Source organism: Eublepharis macularius, chromosome 4 (assembly GCF_028583425.1).
Source record: "Eublepharis macularius isolate TG4126 chromosome 4, MPM_Emac_v1.0, whole genome shotgun sequence".
In the NCBI taxonomy this organism is placed as follows: Eukaryota; Metazoa; Chordata; class Lepidosauria; order Squamata; family Eublepharidae; genus Eublepharis; species Eublepharis macularius.
The window spans coordinates 180,445,140-180,470,751 of NC_072793.1; the positions used below are offsets into that span (position 1 = coordinate 180,445,140).

General features: G+C 44.8%; 1 pseudogene; it reads left to right on the forward strand.

The window, feature by feature from the left end:
- Positions 1-4,522: 4,522 nt before the first annotated feature.
- LOC129327247 (zinc finger protein 420-like) lies at positions 4,523-18,389 on the forward strand (annotated as a pseudogene).
- Positions 18,390-25,612: the final 7,223 nt, after the last annotated feature.

Sequence of the window (25,612 nt, forward strand, 5' to 3'; positions counted from 1 at the left end):
AGAACCTGCTGGGAGTCTGCCCCTAAGAATACCCAACCACTGTCTGTCTCTGCCTTTCACCCACAATCCTCTCTCCCCAAATGGGCCATCCTGACTCCATCTCCTCTTTCCCACCCAACCTGCAAGTCCACCATGCCTGGAAGGGCTGGATCTCGCCCCTCTGCCTCCCCAGAGCCATGCGCAGAGAGGAGAAGAAAGGAGGCTGGCCCGATGGAGCGTCCCCGAGGCCTGGCGGTGGGGCTGCTCTCCCTCCCTCTCCGGGATCGGGGCCCGTCTGCGACCTCCCCTCCCCGCCAGGCATGTCCCTTCCGCCCGACCCAGATTCTCCCAGCCAGCCCCGGGGTCCCTTTCCACGCACCCGGCAGGGAGAAGCTTCGCGCGTGGGAAAAACAAAGGCCACTTTCCCACGGGAGGGGGGGGGGAAGGGGGCCGTGGCAGGAAGGGACCTCCCCTCCCTCCTCGCCTCTCTAGGATTTCTGGCGTGCTCCCCTTAACCCTTCCTGTGCAGTGAACCCAAAAGCCCCTCTTTACAGCTGGGCAAGTCCCAGAGTTCCGCGCAACGGCTTTTATTAGGACTGATCTAATGGCGAACAACGGTGTGCAAGCTTCCGAGTTCTCCAGAACTCTTCATCAGGTTGGAGTCATCCATCCATCATCCATCCATCCGATTTTAGTCCGCTCTCCCCATGGTGGACTCAGAGCGGAATATAACCACTTAAAATACATTAAAACATACATAAAACGGCCGGAACGGGCATTAAACTAATAGTGGTCTTATGTACTGGCCGAGCTTCAGTTTGAGCATAGGCTCCTAAAGCTTTCGTGCCAATGTAATAGACCTAAATCCAGAGGAGTCAGCCATGTTAGAGCCAAGCTACAAGTGATGCCTGACACAGGTTGGACACTTGTCAGCTTCCCTCAAGTTTTGATGGGAAATGTAGGCGTCCTGGTCTTGCAGCTTGCCTCTCCGACTGCTGTCCAATGGACTTTTCAACTGTCACTTGTCCAACATTCCGCCGAGCTGCCTACATTTCCCATCAAAACTTGAGGGAAGCTGACTAGTGTCCAACTAGTGTCAGGCGTCACTTGTAGTTTGGCTCTTAGTCTGTAGCAGCAAAATCAAAAAGAGTCCAGTAGCACCTTTAAGACTAACCAACTTTATTGTAGCACAAGCTCTTGAGAATCACAGTTGAGAACTATGATTCTCGAAAGCTTATGCTACAATAAAGCTTATGCTACAATAAAGTTGGTTAGTCTTAAAGGTGCTACTGGACTCTTTTTGATTTTAATAGCCCTTAACACGAGTAGTTCAAAAGGACTGATTGCCAAGATTTATAACATCCTAAATTCAGCCACAAACTCGAAATCGTTAGTGTACCAAAAAGCTTGGCATAGAGATTGTCAAAAGGAATTAAGTGAAGACCAGTGGGCGGAGATTTGACATTCTCACACACTCTAAATTCCAGAATCATTAATATGAAATTACGGATGGTTAAAATTTTAACAAGGTGGTATGTTATGCCGCCCAAACTGAATCACATCAACCCAGAACTCCCCTCTCTATGCTGGAAGGGGTGTGAGATGAGAGGAACTTTCTACCACTGCTGGTGGAGCTCTGAAGCAATTCAGACATTCTGGAGAGAAGTTACCCACATTATATTAGAATTGACAGGCATTTCAGTACCATTAACACCAGAAGCAATTTTGCTAAATTTGGGGCATGATTTAAATATGCCAACACCTCAGAAAAATTTGATAGCCATACTTTTGACAGCGGCTAAAACGACTATTGCAGCCTGCTGGAGAAACAAAGAAGTCCCACAGATCACAACCTGGTATTTGAAAATCTGGATCTATTTAATAATGGAAAAGATTGCAGACCAAATAAAAATGACAGAAAACACTAATTATGACTCCACCTTTCTCAAAATTTGGCAGCCTGTACTGGAATATATAAAGAAACAATATTCATCTACAGATAGTCAGATACATGCCTCGTTCTTATGAGTGGTTTGGATACTAAGAGAGTGTAATTCTCTTTTTATGTTCATCTAATGTCTAGGCACTTATACAATTCTCCATATGATTATTTGTCATAACTTCTAGTTGTTGTTTAATTGAAAAACTGACTGTTAATGTACAAATTGTTATTGTTTCTTGTTGTCGTTACACATGGCAACTGAGTCAATAAAATTTTTATTTTAAAAAAGCTCTCATTCCTATTGTTTATTTTTCTGCAGGCTGCCTCCAATCTACCATGTATAATAAAGTCCAGTCACAAGCTCTGTAAATAGTTAAAGCTCTGTTAATGCAATTGTATATAGTTAATGCAAATGCTGGTATTCTAGGGTGTGTGCTACTATTGGCTGTTGGTTATTATCGGGGCGGGGGTTGTGTATATATATTTGAGCTCACATTAAGCTGGAGTTGTCTGTCCCAGCTGTCAATAAAAATGTTGCTCTGAGCTAAAATCACTGCTGACTGAATGCACACATGGCTCAATACATAATAAGTGGTACCACAAAAAACAGTGAGATGTGTTAAAGACACCAGAGAACAATATTTTCGAAATGAAAACATGGCAATAGCGTGCTTTTATGAACCCTTTCTCTGCCACTATTCTCCTGGAACTCCTCAGAACGGGCACTAAAGAAATGCTAGTGCCACAAAAAACAGTGGGAAGGAATAAAAGGCACAAAAGACCAGTATAGTCTATGAATGAAAACGTGGAAAAAGCAAGTTTTCATTAACCCTTTCTCTGACACATGCTTCTGGAACTCCATAGAACAGGCCGGAATGGGTACTGAAGAAATAAATGCTAACACCACCACCACCACCCCAAAAAAATCCAGCAGGAAGCAATAAAGATAAAGGAGAACAATATTTTCGAAATGAAAACAGGGCAATAGCATGCTTTTATTAACCTTTCCCTTCCAAAATGTTCCTGGAACACTATGGAACAAGTCAGAATGGGCATTAGTATCCAAAAAAAAAAAACCAGTGCAGAACAAGATTTTGGACATGAGAACACTGAGCTAGCAGGCTTTTATTAAACCTTTCCCTGCCAAAATGTTCCTGGAATACCACAGAACAGGCCTGAAAAGGCACTAAGGAAATGATAGGACCATAAAAAATAGTGGGAAGCATTAAAGACACCAGAGAACAATATTTTAGAAATGAAAACAGAAATGTGAGGTTTTCATTAACCCTTTCCCTGCCAAAAGGCTCGCAGAACACCATGGAGCAGGCCAGAACAGGCACTAAATAAATCCTAGTACTACAAAAAAAAACTATGGGAAGCATTAAAAACATTAGAAAACAATATTTTAGAAATGAAAACATGGAAATATTAGGCTTTCACTAGCCCTTTCTCTACTAAAATGTTTCCGGAACACCACAGAACAGGCCGGAAAAGGCACTAAAGAAATGCCAGTGCCACAAAATATAGCGGGAAGCATTACAGACACTGCAGAACAAGATTTGAGGAGTGAGCGCACGGAAGTGGCATGTTTTATTAACCCTTTCCTGACAAAATGTACCATGGAATAGTGTGGAATGGGCGCTAAAGAAATGCTAGCAGTAAATAACGTAAATAAACAAAATCTGTTGAATAGGATGCCTTGTTAAATATTGCTCAAAATTAATCTAACCCATACCTATATGGCAACACAGTGAAGACAGATCCTTGTGCCGTGGTGACAGCTGCTGCCACAGCAACCTTTTTGAAAAAATCTATACAACCAATCTGATAATCAGTGGCCAAGCAGAAGCCCTGGTGGGCAAACCCCCACCTGCACCTGCCCGCTTTCTAAAAACACCTGGCAGGCACCAGAAAAGGAGTTTGCGAACACCATGGCACCTACGGGTACGGAACTGCGGAAGCCTGGGCAGAATTTTTTTTACTTGTTTTTTAAAAATTAAGCTTCGAATTTACAGAACCTGCTATATTGTTACAACAGTATATTGATATAAAATGTTTACTACATTTTTTAAAGCTCCCCCCTCTCCTTTAGCATTGGGAGGAAATATCTCCAATCTGGACAGGGTCAGTGAAAATGGCAGGGCACGTGTGTAGGAAAATCCAGACGGGCTCGCAAACGGCTTCTGGGAAATGTAGTTCCCAGGAGGTGCACAAAGCTTCAACCCCCCGGCTTCCCCCCGGCTTCAACCCACGGGGCTGAGCCCTCCTGCCTCTCTAGGAAAAACACTGTCCCTCGTCCAGCCTAGAAATTCCCGCGGGGAGGGGGGGGTCTCTTTGGCGCTCGCAAGGACGTCTGGGAAGTGTAGTTCTCAGAGGGAGCACAAAGCGCCATAAGAAGCCGTAAAGAATCGGTCCGAAAAGGCCCCTGCTCAGAGTTTCTTCACCGCAGGGAGCCCGAAGAGCCCAGGGACGCCTCGGCGTTGTTCTCTCCCCCCCCCCTCCCCGCCTGGCCGCTGGCTGCTGCAGGGGACTACAATTCCCAGAAGGCTCTGCGAGCTGCAGGGGGCCAGGCCTGCCTTCGTTCCCGGGGAGGAGGTGAAGGGGGACCTATGGAGGTCTGCGTGGCGGCCCCGCTACCTCGGCTAGGGGGAGACTTTGGCCTTCGCCCCTCTGCGAGAAAGGTGAGTTGATGGCCTCATGGGCACGGGCTGGGCCAGAACAGGGGAGGGGGCAGAAAACACGTGTGGACGGGGCGGAGGAGGGAGTGCAGAGAGACCCCCGTGTCACCCGCAGAGCCCCATTCCTGAAGTCTTTTCCACTAGGAGAGTGTGTGCGGAGGGGGGGGGGGTTATGCCAGCCAAGAAATTACGGCTGCCAACCTCCAGGTGATTGCTGGAGATCTCCTGAAATGACTGGTCTCTAGGCCAGAGAGACGATTTCCCCTGGAGAACGTGACTGCTTTGGAGGGTGAACTCTATAGCATTGTACCCGGCTGAGGTCTCTTCCCTCCCCAAACCCCACCCTCTCCAAGCTCCACCCCCAAATCTCCCAGAATTTCACAACCTGGAGATGGCAACCCTACGAGAAATGGCAGCATCTGATGATTTGGGAGGAAGGGAGCTCTCAAGAGCGCATCCCCTGGAAGTCTTGTGGGTCTCTGAGGTGCTGCTGAACTGAACTCCTGCTGTTAATTAGGCCACTTTGTGTTGACAGAGCTGGAGGCAAGCTTTAAAGTAACACACCTGACAGGTACTGATTGATCAGGGGCTGGTAGCTCATTCTATTGGTTCTTAAATTATATTGTTAAATCGATAAGGCATGCATGGAATGGCAGTTAAGGTAATGACGTATAATTGCAGAGGGTTGACCAATAGAATAAAAACCAAGAGGGTTATGACGTCTATTCTAGACACCATCCTGACATTTTATTCCTTCAGGAAACCCATCTAAAATCACAAGACTTACCTGTTTTTAAATCCAAATGGTGGCCACTCCAATTTCAAGCTCCTGGATCTTCTAAGTCTAGGGGGTTGGCTGCTCTAATCTCTAGCAATACTAGATTTCTGTGCACAGATATGGAACAGGACCCACTGGGGAGGTAGATCTTTCTAAAAGGTAAACTAGACTCGGAGACTGTGACATTAGCATCCTTGTATGCTCCAAATTATAATCAGGTCCAATATATACAGGAAGTTCTGAGTAAATTACAAACTTTCCAAGAAGGTAAATTAATTGTGGGAGCAGATCTCAACATGATAATAAATTATGATTTGGACCACTCATCTTTTAAGTTGAGAGCTAAAAAAACACAAGAGAACCAAATTAAACACTGAATTGGCAGGCATTCTGGAACAATTCAACCTTGTTGATGCCTGGCGACGTTTTCATCCAGGAGAGAGAGACTACTCCTTCTTCTCCCCAAGACACAATTCTTTTACAAGGATTGGTTATTTATGAACTTCTAGAAATCTGGTGGAGAATATATCTTCTACTCTCATAGGCCCTCTAATCTGGTCAGATCACTCCTGGGTAGAAGGTAACATTGCCTTTACAAACTCAGAAAAATCATACACAGGCTGGAGTTTAAACAAAAATCTTTTATTAGACAGAAATATACAAGAGACTATAAAGAAAGATCTTCAGCAATATCTCCAGACCAATGAACATTGTGGGGTCGCCCCAGATTTTATGTGGGTTGCCTTGAAAGCAGTCATCAGAGGTTCCTTCATATTTATTTTTATTATTATTTTATTCAATTTATATTCCGCTCTCCCCGCAAATGGGCTCAGAGCGGTTCACAGGCAGTAATAAACACAATAAAAACACAATTACATAAATTAGATTAAAACATTAGTTATATCACCCAAGCATTAAAACACATCTGTAGGACAGGGTGGCCAGCTACCAGATGACAACAATTCTGTGGGAAAACACTCCTACCCCCTGGTAGGAGGCTGGTTTTTTGGTGCGCCCGCCTCAACCCCCATATGCCTGGCGGAATATCTCTGCCTTGCAGGCCCAGTGGAAAGATAATAAATCCAGCTGGACCTGAGTTTCTACAGACAGAGAGTTCCACCAGGTTGGGCCCAAGACTGAAAAAGCCCTAGCCCAGGTTGAGGCAAGGCAGACCTCCCTAGGGCCAGGGACCACCAGTAGATGTTTATCTGCTGAATGGAGCATCTCTGGGGAACATATGGCAAGAGGCAGTCCCTCAGGTATGCTGGTCCCTGTTCGGATCAGACCCAAGGGTAGCCCAGTGTAGAGCAAGTTGCAGTAGCCCAACCTGGAGGTGACCGTTACATGGATCACCGTAGCTAGGTCGTGGGCTGAGAGGTAAGGAGCAAGTTGCCTAATCTGATGAAGATGGAAGAATGCAGATTTGGCAACTACCATGACCTGGGCCTCCAAAATATAGCAGAATTAGAGTGACAACGTAAGCAATCAGGCTGTAAAAAATTCTATACCAACTCACAATAGAAAGGAAGAAATTAGAATCACTAGAAGTTACTAAAATACAAAAAAAATTCTATACCTTAAACAGAAATATTGGACTACCTCCCCGAAGTCCATTAAATTACTAACTTGGAAGGTTAATCAGAAAAAGCAGCAAAATTTATACATTCAATTAGAGATTCCAATGGTAATGTCCTCGCTACCTCACAGGGAATCCTTAAAGTATTTGAAAATTTTTATAGGAAGCTGTACACAACAAGCAACCCCAGAGTGCAAGAAATGAATAAGTATTTGGCACAAGCGGATGTCACTAAAATTGCAGACTCTCATAGCTAATGGAAAAACCGATAAGCGAATAAAAACCGATAAAAAACCGATAAGCGAATAAAAACCGATAAAAAACCGATAAGCGAATTGGAAATTCAAAAAGTGATCAAAGATCTAAAACCTAGTAAGACTCCAGGGAGGGATGGTCTACCAGCTGAATTCTACAAGAAATACTTGGATATTTTAGCTCCTCAATTGGCAAAAACGTGCAACTTTATACTAACAGAAGGTAGACTCCCCCTATCCTGGATCTCTTCTGAGATCGTCATCCTTCCTAAACAGGACAGAGACCCTACAAATCCTGCCTCATACAGGCCGATTGCATTACTGAACCAAGATGCTAAAATCTTTACTGCAGTATTAACTAATAGATTAAAAACCTTTGTAAATTCCTATGTACATACAGATCAGACAGGCTTTATGCCTAAAAGGCAAATGGTCAATAATATCTACAAAACCCTTAATATCATAAACTTCGGGAAAAATATAGACAAAGATGCAATTAGTTTGGCCCTTGATATTGAAAAAGCTTTTGATAGCTTAGAACCAGATTACCTATATGAACTACTTGCCAAAATGGGATTTGGCGAGAGATTTCTTAGGGCGGTGCATACAATATATACCAATCCGCAGGCACAGTTGAAAATTAATGGGCACAGATCCAATGACATCCAAATGACACGTGGGATGAGACAGGGATGCCCCCTCTCGCCCCTACTATTTGCACTAGCGATAGAGCCTTTGGCTCGAACCATTAGACAAGATCAAAACATTAGTGGTATAAAAATAGGAGACTCCATATGCAAAACCAGCATATTTGCAGATGATATGGTCATATATTTAACTAATCCGGTATCTTCTCTGGATAATTTGACATTGACCCTCACACAATTTGGCCATATATCCGGTTTATCAGTCAATCAAGCAAAAAGTGAAATATACCCAATTAGAGTCTCAGAAAATACAACCAAATTAATCAAAACTCACTTCCCTTATAAGTGGATCCAAAATTCGTGGAAGTATCTAGGTGTACATGTTCCCCTGAACTTAAATGAACTCATAAAATATAACCATCTGAATTTGGAACATTCCTTGTCACAACTTTTTAGACAATGGAATGACAAAAACTTCACTCTATTGGAAAGGGTTAATATAATTAAAACATTTATACTTCTAATTTTTTGTTCTGTTTTAGGGCCTTGCCAATCCACATGCCTATGAAGCATTTAATGGGCTGGCAATGAAAACTGACAACCTTTGTCTGGGCCAATAAAAAGGCAAGGTTTAACAAAATAGCATTGACAAGATAATCTGAACAAGGGGGGCTGGCCATGCCAGACCTGCGAAGATACTACGAAGCGACCCACCTAAATAACACCCTAATTCTGTTAGACCTACAAAATCCAAAGGACTGGAAAGATATAATGCAACAGTATACTTACCCCAAAACATGCTCAGAAATCCTTTGGAACTCGCCTTCCATCAGGGGAGAGAATTCTAATAATAATCCATTCCTGTAAGCTATGTTACAGAACTGGGACAAAACAAGATCAGGGCTGACACAGACAGACTCTTTGGTAGCAACATTCACTGGCCAGGACTGGTTTCCACCTGCAGAACATTGCAATACCTTTAAAACTTGGAGAAAGGGAGGTTTGACCAGGCTTGTTGATGTAATCCATAACAAACTTTTGAGGGGGAAATCAGAGCTAGAAGTCACAATAGGAGAAAAATTGCCCTGGTATGAGTACATACAAATACAACATCTAATCAAAAGAGAGACACTTCATAGGGCTTTGTTGGAACCTCTAACTGATTTTGAACTATTAATCAAAAAGGGAACCTCTGATGTAAAGGGCCTTATCTCTTTATAGAATGATATCAAAGATACCTGGATATAAAATATTGCCATATCAAAAGGCTTGGAATAAAGATTGCAATATCGAGGTAACAGAGGAAAAATGGCAAAAATTGTGGGGCAATTTTATATTCACTACTAATATAGTGAGTATCAGGTTGCAAACGGTAAAGTTGATGATGAGATGGTATTTGACACTATCCAGGCTGCAACACATGACCCACTCAATCTCCCCCTTATGCTGGAAGGGATGTGGGAATAGAGGGACATACACGCACTGCTGGTGGGATTGTGTCTATATTAAACAGTTTTGGAGTGATGTGTGTAAATACAAGACATGACCACCTATCAGATACCTCTTCAGCCTGAAGTGATCTTGCTAAATGATTGGTGTGCTGTTCTCATCCCGAAAGAAAGAAAGGCTCTAATAGCTCTACTATTGGCTGCAGGCAAATCTGTTATTGCGACAGCTTGGAAAAGCGAGAAGGGCCCAGCCATCTCCAACTGGTTATTGAAAGTCTGGGATTTATTCATTTTAACTGATTATACTAAACAACGAGAAAACCCAGACTACAAATCTCACTTTATTGAATTTTGGTTCCCGGTTCTAGACTTTCTGTCAAAGGATGATTATACTAAACAACTTGTTAAATCTAGAGACTGTTTTGATGTTCTACTTAGCTTGTAATTACTTGATTTCTAATGTTTAACTTTGTATACCGTTGACTGTTCTTGTACATTCTTACAGTTTAAAATAAAAAATATATTTTAAAAAAATATGGTTGTTAACATTTAATTGGGCTTGACCAACCGAAGTCCAATTCTCCGCAATGTTCTGGCTTTCTTGGAGACTTTCAGTGTATTTTGCTTGTCAGGGGCTGGAGGAGGGGAAACAATTTTTCTTGCCATCAGTTTGCTGTATTGCGTTCATTTAATCAGATGAGTAACCAAAGGGATTCTTCCTTCGTTTCTTGGATGCTCAGGAACAAGAATTGATCAACTGGGCAACATTTTCCTCTTTCAGGCATTTCCAATATCCTTTGAGGAAGTAGCCGTGTTCTTCACGGAGGAGGAATGGGCTCTCCTGGGTCCAGGCCAAAAAAAACTGTACTGGGAAGTGATGCAGGAAAACTATGAGACTGTGGCCTCCCTGGGTAAGGTCCTTTCACTTTTTCCATGAACATGGAAGAGAAGGGAGGGGGAGGCATCTTCCTTTGGCCCTCTTTAATTTCAGGACTCACTTTCATTTGGCGCAAAGGAAAAAATGTCCTCTCACACCTGGGGATCCTGTGTGTGTTATGTGCCATGAAGTTGCCTCTGACCTATAGAGACCCTATGAAGGAAAGACCTCCAAAACATCCTATCATTAACAGACTTGCTCAGATCCTGCAAGCTGGAGGCCGTGGCTTCTTTGATTGAGTCCAGCCCTCTCATTTTAGGTCTTCCTCTTTCCCTTCTGCCTTCCATTTTTCCTAGCATTATTGTCTTTTCAAGAGAATCTTGTCTTCCCTTGATGTGACCAAAGTATGATAGTCTCAGTTTTGTCATTTTAGCTTCTAGGGAGTATTCAGGCATGATTTGATCTAGTACCCGCTTATTTGTCTTTTGGGCTGTCCATGATAGCTGCAAAACTCTCATCCAGCACCACATTTCAAATGAATCAATTTTCTTCCTGTCAGCTTTCTTTACCGTCCAAATTTCACGTCCATACATAGCAATGGGGAATACCATAGTTTGGATTATCTTGATCTTGGTTCCCAGAGAGACACCTTTATCTTTAAGGATCTTCTCTAGCTCCCTCACAGCTGCTCTTCCGAGTCTCAGTCTTCTAATTTCTTCATTGAAGTCTCCCTTTTTGTTGATGATTGAGCCAAGGAGTAGAAAATCTTGAACAATTTCCTCATTGTCAACTTTAAAATTAAGTAAAATTACGTAAAATTACATAATTCCTCAGTAATCGTTACTTTTGTCTCCTTGAAGTTCAGCTGTAATCCTGCTTTGGGGCTTTCTCCTTTAACCTTCTTCAGGGATTCTACAGCCCCTGAAAATGAAAGCACTGGATACATTCAGTTTGCAAAGAGAAATTTGTTGACAAAAGAGGGCTCTGATCTAGAGAGGAGAACGATAGCCAATTAGGTTCAAGCTAGCAAAGCCCTGCATACTCCAGTCTTCTTATTTTGACACAGAATGGTTCTCCTTTGGTTGTGTGACTGAGGCTGATAGATGGTGGAGAGACCTGGCATTGGCAATGAGACGAGCAGAGGAGGGGCCCTTGCTCCATGGCAGAGCTCCTGCTTTGCTTGAAAGTCACTGGTTCAATCCATGCCAATTGGAAAGGGGTTTAGAGAGGAGGGTCTTTGGCTGCAGGGCTGGGAAGGGCCCCTGGCTGAGGCCCTCCACAGGCGCCACCCATTGGAGTCTGCTGGGCTTGATGGAAAGTTCCAGTCAAAGTTATGGTGGAGGGGATAATGAGTCTCTCGTATGATCCTTCTGTTGCTTCTCAAAGTGGAGGAGGAAGGAAGGTGGGATGTGGGGAAGAGGAGCCAGGCAAGAGATGCTGCCACCAAGTTCCAAGTAATGATTCAAAGCTGGGTCTCTTGCATCTTAGACCCTGTAATCACTGCACCGCACTGGCCCTGATAACTCAGGAAAGGGCCTGTTCAATCCCCTTTGTCTTGTAAAGGCGGGGATATTTTCCACCCTCTCTATCTGTGCTGCCACCGGGCTTCTCACAAGTAAACCTTTGCTGACATTGCAAACAGCACGAGAATGTTCCTCAGATAATCTGGGCCTGGATGTTCGGATTCCCTTTTGGGAGGGGGGGGTCCCTGCTACGCCCCAAGGTTCATCCAGAACCTGGTGGCCAATGCCTGGCCACAGACAGAGAGACGCATCCTTTCGTTAATATAGACCAGACCCAAAGCTGCTCATCTGCCACGCTTGCGGTATTGCCTTTTAAGGCTCTTCCCCTTAATTTCTACAATCTAAACCCCCAAGGGTTGTTGGGCCATAGTTTTCTCCAATGCCTTTTTAATGTCTAATGTATTTTCAAATACATTTCAAGATGTTTCCTTCTTCCAGATCTTCTTTTGCTGCTTCCTCTAGCGTATGAGTCCCACGTGCATCATGCTCAAGAAGACCTCTTAACGGGTAAGTTTCTCCTGGCCCGGGTTATCTCCTGGAACCTCCACCCTCTTTCCTATTTCCAGTTAGTATAGATAGGAGCCATCTTTCTCCCTTTGTTTGCCCGCCCCATGAGACACAGTCACTGCTATATAATTTTACTCAGGATGTGCCCACTTGAGATATTTAACAGTAGTTTGAATCTTGAATGAGCAGCTCTGCCTAGGGTTGCCATTCTCCAGGTGGGAGCTGGAGATTTTCCAACTCAACTCCATACTGGACCGATCAGTTCCCTGGAGAAAATGGCTCCTTTGGAGGCTGGAGTCATGGCATTATACCTTCCACACCCAAATCTCCAGGAATTTCCAAGACTGGAGTTGACAGCTTTAGGTCTACCTACGGACAAAATGAAGCAACAGCCTCAGAGATCATCCTTTCCTGGCAAACTGTAAGCAGAACTAGAGATTTATAACCAAAGTCATAGCAGTGGTTGTTGTGGGTTTTCCGGGCTGCATTGCCATGGAGCCTGGTAAACCCACAACAACCATCGTTCTCCGGCCATGAAAGCCTTCGACAATACAAAGTCATAGCATATTGTTTTTCCCTATGGGGAATGCAAATGGATTTCATTGTTCTTTCCACCATTTTATCCTCACAAACAACCCTGTGAGGTGGGTTAGGCTGAGAATGCATGCTGGACCCAAGGATCTGCCAACTTTCTGTTGCGAATGGGGGATTGATCCTGGACCTCCTAGATCCTAGTCAGACCTTCTACCCACTAAACCTCCCTGGTTCCAAAAGCTCGGGGACATTAATAAACCCCTTTGTTAAGGATGGAATATCTTTCCATTTTCTTTCTCTGGGCTGCCAGCAGGTGGCCAGTTTTGAGACCACCAGCTTTGTTTTTGTAATGAGTTATGCCTGCCCCTGTTAGCTGTAGGTTCCAGTGCAAATTGCGGGGGAGCGGATGTGTAAATTATCTGGTCCGTGGTGGCCCAGTTACCTTCCTTTGGGGCACAGCAGTTCCCATCATCATCCTGAAGCAAGAGGCCAATTTTGAGGCTCCGAGTTTTATTTTCGGATGACCTTTGCCAGCCCAAGACAACCATTGCATCCAAAGCAAAAAACAAGGAGGTGGAGATTTTGGGGGACTGCATGGTCCAGGATGTCCCAATTCCTTTTGTGTTTCACGTTGCATGTCCCACAATCAGCCTGAAGCTCGTGGCCAATTTTGAGGCATCTGGCTGTATTTTCTGAGGAGTTACGCCTCCTGCACATTAATAGAACCTTTTATTTATAGAGATATTGAATGTACCGACTGTTCTTCCCTAGGTGGGTAATGATAATACTATAATTATTATAGTTATAATTATAGTTATTATTATAATAATAACTATAATTATTATAATAACAGTGGGCTTATATGCTGCCCTTCTAGACAGACAGAGCAGTGAACAAAGTCTGTCTTATTATTAGTATCCCCACAATACAGCTGGGGAGCTGGAGCTCAGAGGACTGGCTTACCCACGGCCACCTGCTGAGCTCTTGGCCATAGTGGGTGTTGAACCAGCAGAGTGCTGATTTGCAGCCAAGACACTTAACAAGTGGTTACTGAAGGGGCAGGTGTTTACTGAGGTTCACTTAAGGTGCAGTCCTAAGCAAAGTTACTGCAGTCTGAACCTACTGATTCAATTGGCTTAGACAGGAGTAATTCTGCTTAGAATTGCACTGTTAGTCTCTTTGCTTTCCATCATAGCTTCTTTCCAAACAAAGGTGGTTCCTTCTTTGTAGTGTTCCTGTTTTGATTTCTATCGCATTTATGATTTTTACAGGCAGCTAACCACAAGGAGCTGGGGGGCCTCTTATGTTCTTCTCCCTACTGCTTCTGCTTTCTCTTCCCTAATAACCTCCATAGCCTCCCCCGCTTTTTAGCTGACCTACCTTTATCTGCCTCCATCTGTTTTCATCTTTCCTTTGCTCTTCCTGGCAGCCTCTAATTGGAAAAAGTATTGTTTAATTTCTAGTCCACTCTCCCCACAAGCGGGCCCAGAGTGGATTACAATATAAACAATTTAAAACATTGGTAGCAATTATGTTACACAGTATCCTACTATATAATTGACTAAGCGTATTTCAGATGACTCACTTTATACCCTGGTGCACCACCAGAGGGAGCTGCTGTGGAGGGAAGCCCAGGCAAGGCACCATGTACCTCCAGAAAATGTGCCATGGCAGGAAGACCAGGCCAGGATTGGGATGGGAACAGGGGGCAATACCAACCCCAACCCCCCACTTTCACCCAGCTGGTATTAGGAACGGAACAGGTGGCACCCACACCTTAACTCAGCTAATATTAGGAGTGGAGCATGTGGCAATGCCCAGTCAATTCCTTAACCTAACTGGTATTAGGAGTGGGGCAGGTGGCAATGCCTGCCCCCCGTTCAGCCATCTGCAATCAGGAACAGAGTCGTTGGCAATGCTTGCCCCCTGGCTTCACCTAGTTGGTATTATGAACGGAGCAGGTGGCAATGCCCTCCTCCCTTCAGGGAGCAGGAGGGGAGCAGGTGGCAGTGCCTCTTGCCTTACTCAGCAGGTATTAGAAGTGAAGCAGTGGGAATGCCCACCCCAAGCAATTCCCACTCCCACCCTTAACATAGCTAATATTAGGAACGGAGCATGTGGCAATGCCCAGCCCCACCTTAATCCAGCTCGTATTAGGAGTGGAGCACATGGCAATGCCCATCCAATGCCTTAACCCAGTTGGTATTAGGAGCAGAGGAGGTGGCAATGCCCATCCTCTTCAGCCAACTGGGATCAGGAGCGGAGCAGGTGGCAATGCCCGCTCCCTCCTTACTCAGCTGGTATTAGAAGTGGAGCAAGTGGCAATGCCCACCCCTGGCAATTCCCATCCCCCACCTTAACCTAGCTGATATTAGCTGAGGAACAGATAGGCATGCCCCTGCCTTACCCAATGGGTATTAGATGTGGAGTAGTGGCAGTGCCCACCCCAAGCAATTCCCACCCCTGCCTTAATATAGCTAATATTAGGAGCAGATCTTCCTTTGGTGCATGCCTCCCATTTAATCAAGCTGAATTCTACTTTTAAATCCTGATGTCATCCCCTGTAATAACTAAATAGTGTCTGAGGAAGGCAGCTTGGACTCTCAAAAGCTTACACTGTTATCAAATCCTGCTGTTCTACTGGACACCAACACAGCTACCCACTTAAAACTATTTCAATACAATTCAAGGGTTTTTTTTTAAGTATTTCATTTTCTGAACTGTCTCCATATGCTTTCTAAATTAACACTAGAAAACACATGAACCTTTCTGCAAGAAAAGCAAGGAATTCCCTTCCCTTGTGTCCTGGAGACCTCTTCCACCTTTCCAAGACATCCTGGCATATGGTTGGAGATTGCTGAGGTTTTTCCAGGGCGCTGGATCTTGCTGCAGAAAGTACCACCCGCTGCTGACGGCACCTGCGAACAGGCATTTTTTCCCCTTTTCATTCTTATTTGATTCTGTCTCTCTTTTCCGTCTGCAGACGTGAGGGACATGGTGAATGAGAAGGAACCAGAAAGGGCAATTGTGGAAAGAGGTGCAGATCTGCAGGTAGAAGCAAAATCTGAGGTTCAAGTGGAACCCAAAAGGAAGCAGAGAAGAAAAAGGAAAGCAAAACAGAAGCGGAGGAAGGATTTGGTTGCCCATCAGAGCAGGAAGATGCCTGAAGTCCCAGCCCAAGAAAAAACACAGAAGAGAAAGAAAAGGCATAAAAGTCCAGTGACCGTGAAAGGGGTGAGCTGCAAACTCAAAGTTAAAAAATATCGGAACCTTAGAGCATGTTGGAAAATGTATAAATGCTTGGAGTGCGGAAAGACCTTCTTACAGAATAGGAAGCTGGTTGAACATCAGAGGATGTACACAGGGGAGAAACCACATAAATGCTTGGAGTATGGAAATGGCTTTTCTGAAAATGGCACCCTAACTACCCATCAAAAGGTTCACATGGGGGAGAAGCCATATAAATGCTTGGAATGTGGAATGGGCTTCTCCCAGAAGAGCACGCTAACTAGCCAGCAAAAGGTTCACACCGGGGAGCAGCCATATAAATGCTTTGAGAGTGGGAAGAGCTTCTTTTACATTGATGTCCTCACTAAACATCATAGAATACATACAGGAGATAAGCCATTTAAATGCTTGGAGTGTGGGAAGAGCTTCTCTCGGAATAACACACTAACTATACATCAAATGGTTCACACAGGGGAGAAGCCATATAAATGCTTGGAGTGTGGGAAGAGCTTCTCTCGGAATAGCTACCTAACTACCCATCAAAAGGTTCACACAGGGGAGAAGCCATATAAATGCTTGGAGTGTGGGAAGAGCTTCTCTTGGAATAACTACCTAACTACCCATCAAAAGGTTCACACAGGGGAGAAGCCATATAAATGCTTGGAGTGTGGGAAGAGCTTCTCTCGGAATAGCTACCTAACTACCCATCAAAAGGTTCACACAGGGGAGAAGCCATATAAATGCTTGGAGTGTGGGAAGAGCTTCTCTTGGGATAACACACTAACTAGACATCAAAAACTTCACACAGGGGAGAAGCCATATAAATGCTTAGAATGTGGGAAGAGCTTCTCTCGGAATAGCTACCTAACTACCCATCAAAAGGTTCACACAGGGGAGAAGCCATATAAATGCTTGGAATGTGGGAAGAGCTTCTCTTGGAATAGCTACCTAACTACCCATCAAAAGGTTCACACAGGGGAGAAGCCATATAAATGCTTGGAGTGTGGGAAGAGCTTCTCTCGGAATAGCCAGGTAACTAGACATCAAAAGGTTCACACAGGGGAGAAGCCATATAAATGCTTGGAGTGTGGGAAGAGCTTCTCTCGGAATAGCCAGGTAACTAGACATCAAAAGGTTCACACAGGGGAGAAGCCATATAAATGCTTGGAGTGTGGGAAGAGCTTCTCTTGGGATAACACACTAACAAGACATCAAAAACTTCACACAGGGGAGAAGCCATTTAAATGCTTGGAGTGTGGGAAGAGCTTCTCTCGGAATAGCCAGGTAACTAGACATCAAAAGGTTCACACAGGGGAGAAGCCATATAAATGCTTGGAGTGTGGGAAGAGCTTCTCTTGGAACAGCTACCTAACTACCCATCAAAAGGTTCACACGGGAAAAGCCGTATAAATGCTTGGAGTGTGGGAAGAGCTTCTCTCGGAATAGCCAGGTAACTAGACATCAAAAGGTTCACACAGGGGAGAAGCCATATAAATGCTTGGAGTTTGGGAAGAGCTTCTCTCGGAATAGCTACCTAACTACCCATCAAAAGGTTCACACAGGGGAGAAGCCATATAAATGCTTGGAGTGTGGGAAGAGCTTCTCTTGGAATAGCTACCTAACTACCCATCAAAAGGTTCACACAGGGGAGAAGCTGTATAAATGCTTAGAATGTGGAAAGAGGTTTAATGAGAGCAGAAGCCTTACTTTACACTGCAATATTCATACTGGAGAATAGCCATGCAATCAAAGTCAGCATGTTGGAAACCAGTCAAAGTTGCTGACCTTGCCTGCTTGTGGCCATGATGTGATTTATGTCGCTGCCCTGACAGAGGACATCTTTCTGCCTAATTTCCTCCCCTCCATCCCCTCTCCTTTCTTTTTGTTAGCATCAAATGTATGTATGTAGCAACATTTTGTGAACAAATTGTGAATTTTGATCTGTATTTTCGTAAGGCTCACACGTTAATGTTCCATTCACCAAGGTGGTGAGATTGATTAATTCCTCACATTATCTCTTACAAAATGACACGTGCTATAATTTTCCAGTGGAAGAACTTTGATTCTAACGATCCAAAAAGTTGTCATACCGTAGATTAAATTTCTATCCTCCTCTTCAACAACCAACGATATCCCGCTAATGGATTGATGAATGGCTTGCTTTGTGTTTTTGTTTTGCATTTTATAATATTTTATCTCTTTTCCAGTCCTGGGAGGGGAGGTGTGATGCATTTCAGGTATAAACAAACTGTTTGTGTTATATGCCGTCAAGCTGTCTGCAACCTATGGCGACCCTATGAAGGAAAGATCTCGTTAACAGGCTTCCTCAGATAAAATCATAGAGTTGAAAGGGGCCATACAGACCATCTAGTCCAACCCCCTGCCCAGTGCAGGATCAGCCTAAAGCATCTCTGACAAGTATTCATCCAGCCTCTTGAAAACTGCCAGTGAGGGGGAGCTCACCACCTCCCTAGGCAGCTGATTCCACTTTTGAACTACTCTGACTGTGAAAAAGTTTTTCCTAATATCCAGCTGGTACCTTTGTGCATGTAGTTTAAGCCCGTTGCTTCACGTCCTACCCTCTGCTGCCAACTGGAACAGCTCTTTGCCCTCCTCCAAATGACATCCTTTCAAATATTTAAAGAGAGCAATCATGCCCCCCCCAACAAACTGCTCTTAACCACTACACCAACCACTAGGAGCTGTTCCTACAAACTGGAGAACATGGCTTCTTTTATTGAGTCAAGCCATCTCATTTTAGGTCTTCCTCTTTTCCTGCTGCCTTCCACTTTTCCTAGCAGTCTTGACTTTTCCAGAGAATCTTGTCTTCTCATGCTATGAACAAAGTATGATAGCCTCAGTTTTGACATGTTAACCTCTAGGGAGAATTCAGGCTTGATTTGATCTAGTACTCACTTATTGGTCTTTTTGGCCATCCATGGTATCTGCAAAACATTCCTCCATCACCACATTTCAAATGAATCAATAAACCACCTGTATATATGTTTATCTATGCATTCTCAAGTGCTTTCCAGTCTCTAAGCATGAGGCGTAAGCTGAACTCACGAATGCTGATAGCAAATAAATGACAGTCCTTAGAGCGCACTGGGTGCTTTACTCTACAGTGTTGGAGATGTTTGATTATCTCAGTTTAACACTTTGGCCAATACCTTTTATGTCTCAGGGTAGGATTCAAATATGTGTCATGTTCGAAGGGGATGATTAAGGGATCATCATGACCTCTTAACAACTTAAAGGCAAACTTGCAGCAGGAGAATTCTGCTTCCCACATCGGCCAACAGTTTACAGCATTCACACTCGTTGAATTACAGAAGTCTATTTTGACTGTAGGCCACCAAGAACAATGAATGATGACTAATGATTTTAAGTAAATCTGGGTATGTGTTTTTAAATGCTTGGTGTGGTATAGATGAAGAGAGGGATGAGTGAGTGATATGATCGGTTGATGACTGAGAGAGTGGGCAGAGTGAAGGCAGTTTTAGACGGAGAGTGGAGAGAAAATATTTAGTTAGGTGGAAGCAGGCAAGCTGTGTGCAGCCTGAGCGTGTTTAAGCATTTCTGAGAGAAATATAACCCGTGTGGAAGCCTGAACTGGGTGTTTGTGAAAGAACGTTCAGTCAGGGAAAAGCAGGCAAACTGTGTGTGCCTGGGAAAAGATCTGTATGACTGGGTTTAAGTAAAGTAACTTTAAGAATTGAGAACTACTCTTTTAAAACCATCAAGTTTTAGAAATAATATGAAACGGATACACTTCTTATAAAAATAAAAAGTTTATGGTTGTTGTGGGTTTTCCGGGCTGTATTGCCGTGGTCTTGGCATTGTAGTTCCTGACGTTTCGCCAGCAGTTGTGGCTGGCATCTTCAGAGGTGTAGCACCAAAAGACAGAGATCTCTCAGTGTCACAGTGTGGAAAAGATGTTGGCAGGTCATTTATATCTACTCAGGAGGGGTGGGGTTGAGCTGAGTCATCCTGTAAGAGTTTCCCAGGGTGTGGAATACTAATGGCGGGAGGCTTCACTGTATCCTGAGGAGGTTCTTTTGCATATGGATTGGTGCTTGATGTGCTGATCTTCTCTGCAGGGCTATTGTCGGGTATAGAGTGTTTTGTTAGCCTGGTGTTTTTCAGAACTGGAAAACATGCTCTGTTCATTCTTAAGGTTTCTTCTTTCCTGTTGAAGTTTTGCTTATGCTTGTGAATTTCAGTGGCTTTCCTGTGCAGTCTGACAAAGTAGTTGGAAGTGTTGTCCAGTATTTTGGTGTCCTGGAACACCTCTGAAGATGCCAGCCACAGCTGCTGGCGAAACGTCAGGAACTACAATGCCAAGACCACGGCAATACAGCCTGGAAAACCCACAACAACCATCGTTCTCCGGCCGTGAGAGCCTTCGACAATACATAAAAAGTTTACTTTGATTTTTTTTAATCCCAAAGTTATTCCTATGTCCCATTCCTTTCCTCAGGGCCGCATAATACCACGAAAAAGCCTGACCCATGGGCACATTAATTAAGGGGAAATTTAAATTAAAATATCTTGGAATTTAATTCCTGGTGGCAGCAATCGACCAAGAGGGGTCAAGAATAAAAGGCTTATAGACTAAATCTACCTAAGAGAAAGAAAGGGGTTGTAACAATGACCCCTAAAATGAAATATATATTTGCTAAGGATTGCAACAGGGGCCCTAACAACAGCCAATTTAATGAAAGTTTGCGTGTCCCAGACCAGTAGAAAATATGCTCTAACCCCATAATCTCTCTGGTTGCTCTCTTCTGTACTTTTCCCAGCTCTGCCAGTGACCAGAAGTGCACAGTGTTCCAAATTATGCCCCACCACAGCATTACAATACTAGTTTTTTATTTTCAATCCTTTCCCTAATGCTTCCTAGCATGGCATTTGTAATTTTAACATCTGGCACATATTTTTTTTTAGACTCCATTTAGGGTTGGGAAATTCCTGGATTTAGCGGGGTGGTTTCTGGGAGGGAAAGACCTCAGCAGGGTATAATTCCATACAGCACCCCCCCCCTCCACAGCAGCCATTTTCTTCAGAGGAAATGAGTCTTGTCATGAGGGAAGAGCATTTACAATAGCAGCATATGTCGGCTGCGCCTGCAGCTTGGAAACGATATTTCCACTACAACCACAAAGTCTCTTCCCTCTCAGCCACATGAGGCCCATCACCACATATTTCTTATTTCATTGTGCCTCCCCTTGCAGCCAGCTAGTTCCTTCTCTGGTTTTTGTGCTGCTGTGCCTGTTTATTTGAGCCATGTGATGCATTTCAGATAGCAAAGCATACCACCTCTTCATGTGGCCGAGATCAGGTGTGGAGCAGGTGGCAATGCCCATCTTCCTTCACTGCCCAGGATCGATGGAGGAAGCGAAATGCCTGCCTGCCTGCCCTCCCCTTTCTAGAGTCCGTTGTATTTTTCCCACAACCCAGTGCGAACCTTTCCTCAGCAAAAACCTACTAGGCAATCCTTGGGACAAGCATACTGGCCTGCCATTCAGGACAGTTGTAAGGATGGCTGAGAATGTCTCTCAGGTACTCGAAAGAAACACCGATCCTTTGAGAGAATGACATTCAGTGCTGCAGATCCTCACACGCTCTTACAGAGAGGATTATATTCTTCCCCGTGATTGATGAAAGGGAGCGAGCAATATTTATTCTGCTTTTGCTCCAAGGCATCCATCACGTGATCAAATGGTTCTATCCTTTCCTCACTGAAATCAGGTAGTGCTGCTTTGTCTCCCCCCTCCCCTCGCTGGGATAAAATGTGCTTTGAAAACAAACCCATCTAAAAATAATAAATACGATTGCACACCCCTGAAGGTTTTTTGAGGAAGGAACCCTTATTTTTGGTGACACCAACAGGCTGGAGGGGAAGCTTTGCCAGTCAAATTTCTGCCTCCTGTGGCTGTTCAAGGCAGAGAAGGGGGAGGAGGACAGAACCAGAAATCATAGCCTGGCTGTGGGTGATCAGCAGGCGATGGCCTTGCTGAAATTTCAGCCATTTCTCAATGGTGTCCAGTAACACAAAGAGAACAGCAAGTCCAAAATGTTCAGTTGAAGAAGTTCAGGGCTTTTTCTTTCCCTGTATACTCTTCAACGGCTATGGCTCCTGCTGTTGTATTGTCGAAGGCTTTCACGGCCGGAGAACGATGGTTGTTGTGGGTTTTCCGGGCTGTATTGCCGTGGTCTTGGCATTGTAGTTCCTGACGTTTCGCCAGCAGCTGTGGCTGGCATCTTCAGAGGTGTAGCACCAAAAGATAGAGATCTCTCAGTGTCACACTGTCACACTGAGAGATCTCTATCTTTTGGTGCTATACCTATGAAGATGCCAGCCACAGCTGCTGGCGAAACGTCAGGAACTACAATGCCAAGACCACAGCTATACAGCCCGGAAAACCCACAACATCCATCGTTCCTGCTGTTCTTGAGGCTTCATCGTTCTAGTTTAGGGCAGAGAAATTTCCTCCATCATGGTCCATGTGCTTTTGCTCCCTAGGCCCTATATTCTAACCTTCTAATAAAAATAAAATGTTAAAGAGAAAACGGTATGGGTTACACACACATACAAGTCCTGTAGAACGCCCTGTTTAGATGAGTGAAGCAGCTGTGGCAGAGCGTAGGGAGAGAGGCACACCATTTATTTGTTTATGTCATTTCTAACCTGCCTTTCTCACTGAGACTCAAGGCGAGATTAGCACAGTCAGTATCAAGGACATTTCAATAAACACTGCCACAGGGTAAATAAATGCAAGTCTGCAAAGTCACAATATTAGCTAAAATCCGATATAAAGTTGAAGAAAAGCTGAATGTGTAAGCAGTTCTAGGACTGACATTATATAACACAGAACTACCCGGTACAGTCCTACTTAAAGCAACAGATAGTACATAAGGCAACATAGTGGTGACGTTTATGGTCCCTAACTCGTTGGTGAAGCATCTGTTTGAAAGCATCTCCCTACAATCGGCCTTCCTAAAGGGCTGTGTGTATGAGAGCCAAGTCCTTGACTTGGCCCAGTAACTGATGGGAAGCCACTGGGCATGACTGCAGACTAGGCCCGCTCTGTCTAGCTCCTGAGAATGAGCCACACCGTTGTGCACCAGCTGGAGTCTCCGAGTGGACTTTGAGGGGAGACCCATGTAGAGTGCCTGACAGTAGTCTAGTCTTGATGCTACCAGGGCATGGATCCAGGGGGCCAGACTGGCTGTGTCAGGTAGGGGTCCAGGATCCGGGCTAGTCTGAGTTGGGAGGAGGTTTTTGCAGCTGCTTTCACTTGTTTTCCTAGCAACAGAGCTGGATTTGGTATAACTCCCAGGCTCTTATCCGTGGGTGGCTGGATTTCGAGTGGAAAGGGCTGGAAATGGGTTTGTTGTAGCGGTGAATAACAGGAATAAACTCAACGTGGTTGCATGAAACCCATCTGAGGACATGCAAAGAAGAAGCGAACTGGGAGCCTCCTTCCCCAGCCGGCCCCCTCCCTTCTCCTTCGCATTCACGGGCTCTTCTCAGGTGCATTTTCCCCACCACCCATCCCTCCACCCGTTCTGGCCCAAGATCTCTGGGGGAAACCTAAACTCACCATTCCCTTCACATCACCCTCAAAACGGGGAAAGGGGAGCCAGAAAAGGGACACATATCAGCTGGAGATCAGATGCAACCCGTGGAATGTGGGTGCGCTGGGGGTGGGTGGGCATGCTGTGGAATGACGTCACTTCCCGGACACATTGGAGGTAAGAGCAGCCTTCACATCGGAGGTAAGAGGCAGCCCCCCAATCCCCCGCTGAGAGATTGAGAGGGCCTGGAAACTCTAGTTTGGGGTGACTGCTGTGTTGTCGAGAAGGATGTCGTGGCTCCCATTTGGATGAATGGCTTGCCCAGTCAGATCAGGCAGGCTCCCACAATTGTATCATGCACAAAATGTGTAAAATGGAATGGATTCAGAGGGCATTTTAACAGAGGGAATAAGGTTATAGTTTACAGCAAGGTCTTGAGGGCTGAAGGCAAAAGAGCTAAGTGGGCAGCCAATGCATTAATTCAGCACACCTCAGAGCTACATGGGAGGACCCTGGAGTTCAGCCTGCAGTGCCTGGAGGTGTGCCAGGGTAGCAGCTGGCTGCCAGAGGGCATCTAAAATGGCCGGCCACCAGACATACAACAGCATCCCCAGTACAGTGTCTTGGAAGTATTATATATTGAGCCTTATGCTCAGAGTGATTTCAGCTCATAAGAACAGCTTTATTGCAAACACAACAACTACTCACTGGCTCCCGAGGGAGACAGATATATGCACCCAAACTCTGCCCATTTCAGTAATCCCCCAATGACAACACAGGCAACTAGAATCCTTCCTTTGCATGCACTGAATACAACGACTGGCCCATACCCAAGAGAATTGATTTGCTGCTGCTACTCCTATTACCCAATAGGATTGCAGAAACGAGGAGCCTTTCTTAACTTTAAACTAGTCCAATACATAACAGAAAGTGGGTGGGTCTATAGGTGTGGATTATTCAGCTCCAGAAAGCTCTCCAGCCTGGGAACACTCCCCACAACAGGTGGAGAATTACTGTAGCTGTTCCCAGCAAGCCTGCCTGGATCCCTGGGGGCTGCCAGTCACCAAGATGTGCTAGAAAGCAAAATTCCAAGAGGACTGGCAAGAGACGCCTCACTGCCAGGGTAGAAAGCTGCCACCAGCCTCCCTCAACTAAACCTTCAGCTCTGGAACTGAGAGGCAAGATCCCAGCCGTGGCAGGTTTTAAACAGGAAGCCAACCCTGAGAGGTTGGCACGTGACAGGTTGAGTCCAGAAACAAACTAACAGGGCAGCATGTAGCAAAGTGGCCAAAAAACTGGATTTGGAGTGAAGCATATACCATGGCAACAATAGGTGTAGCAGGTTCTCTGAATTTTTTGAAGGGACTCCTTCAGAGCAAGACAAGAATTCCCAAACTTTTTGAGCCTGTGGGCAACTTTGGAATTCTGACACAGGTTGGTGAGGGTGGCCATGTTGACATAATGAGCCAAGAAGCATGTGTGCATCTTGCTGTTTAGGTCTGTCTGTCATAACTGATGTAATAGATCTATTTGACAGGTCCTTCGATGATGCAAGAGTGAAGAAACAGCTTAGTCTCTTCACCTGATGTGCTGGGATTGGACACTGGGGGGTGCTATGGATGTATATAAGCCAGCTGTGTCTGGTGTAAGTGTGGAGCTTGTTCCAGTAAGTGCTTGGCGAAGCACTTTGACACTGAGAACAAAGTCTTGTATATAAGTCACTGTAAAATAAACTGTACATACACTTTTACTACTATAAGTGTGTGGAAGCCTTATTGATAGCTCAGCTACAGTTCAAACCACGCTGTGCCAACAGGGTTATGGGCCCAGAACCGCGTGGCGGGCGTTGAAGGTTCAAGGAACTGTGAGCGGTGAAGTCCTGAGAGGCTTGGAGCTGAAGGCTGTGGACGGTGAAGTCCAGGAGTGACTGTCCTGCACTGGTGAGGAAACAAGCTGTCCTCGCAGGGAAGCAGTGCGGAGGAGGAGGAGAAGGAAAACATTCTCCCGGGGCCAGTCCAGATACCAGAGATGGCTCAAATCCAAACAACCCTGCCGGTGGA